The sequence below is a fragment of the Festucalex cinctus genome, chromosome 10 (assembly GCF_051991245.1).
Source record: "Festucalex cinctus isolate MCC-2025b chromosome 10, RoL_Fcin_1.0, whole genome shotgun sequence".
Classification (NCBI taxonomy): Eukaryota; Metazoa; Chordata; class Actinopteri; order Syngnathiformes; family Syngnathidae; genus Festucalex; species Festucalex cinctus.
This window is the reverse complement of record NC_135420.1, coordinates 2,405,001-2,406,553: the sequence shown is the minus strand read 5'-3', so window position 1 is coordinate 2,406,553 and position 1,553 is coordinate 2,405,001.

Genomic DNA, 1,553 nt, shown 5'->3' with positions numbered 1-1,553 from the left:
CTTCAACATAATCATTGAAACAATCACTCAAGACAACAAATACAAATTGACAGAAAACAGAAAAAGAAAGATAAAGAGAAAAAAGGTTATGCTACAATGTACTAGGGGCCTGAGAGGTCACAAAAAGATATTCAAATTGGAGCAAATCTCCACTATTTTCAAAGCCTTTTTTTTTTGTCAGAGAACTTGATTGAAAGAATGTGTTGTTTAAACTCGTTATAAAAGGCTGAAAGCATGGCTTCCCTCCGCGGAGTTTACAACAGTGGATATGGTATTTAGACATTAAAAGTAATAAATTTATCATATAGTTCGAATTAATTTCCTCTATACCATTTTCAAATCACCAAACAATACATTATTCCAAGCAATCACAGCATCCTTTTCAATGTTATCATGAATGAAATCACTCAATCGCTGCCAAAATAAACTGACAAAAGGACAATAGCAAAACAAATGTACAACGGTTTCAGGGCACTCGTTACAAAAGCTACAGTTAACATCAATATATTTTTTGAATTTCTCACTGATATAAGATTTTGCTGGGTAGAATTTATGGATCAACTTAAAAGATATTTCTTTGACTTTATTCGTAATCAGAAATTTATTTGGTAGGAGCCAGACCTTCTTCCATGGTATATCATCCACAAACATTCCAATACGGAATAACATACGGTAATGTTGTAATCTCTTTCTGGAACATGGTTCGTATACATCTATTGTTGTTTCCAGGACGACCAGACAAACATTCTCCCCACAGTTGTATCTTTTGGAGCCAAAGAAAACAGCATCGTAGTTATCCAGTCGCTTTTGGCTTTTGAAAAGCATACACACACCAGAGGGCATGGCTCCAAACACTTTAGCATAATCTCCAGGAGTCACCGGGATAAGACATTTTTGAAGAAACTCATATGTTACCAAAAGCCCTGCATTATCAAACAATTGATCTACCCAGATAATCTCATTTTGAAACCAATATTCCAAAAAGATTCACCGATCGCGTCTTAACAGGCAACTTCAGGTGGAAGTGACGTCAAGAGACGAGCAGTATTTGGCTACCTTCTGCCACCTAGAGACTTGGCATGCATATAAATGAGCTTAACCTGGCGGTCGGGAGGGACGAAATAGAAACACACTTCCCCATTTTTGTGGATGTTTTTTTTTTTTTTTAACAAACGAGGCAGCGTGGATGGATTTTTTTTCTGCATGGGGAAATATTTGTTTACACGGCTACGTGTACACAAGGCCTAATGCTGCATTCGAGGATGGTCGGAAGTCAGAAATATCTGAGTTGAAACTTCCCAGTTCCGACCTCAAAGCGTTCGAGTAAACAACCAAAATGGCGGATAGTGATAAATTGTTTTTTATTTTGGTCCTCAAAACTCCATTTGACCTCCAGAAAACTTAGCTTTTTGCAATTTTTTATTGTTTGTTTTATTGTTTTTTTTATTATTTATTGTTTTAATCTTATTTCATAAGCATTTCAGACAAGTAGTTTACTGTATAATTTCATACAGGGATATATCAGCAATACTGTCACGTACGTTGCGTTACAT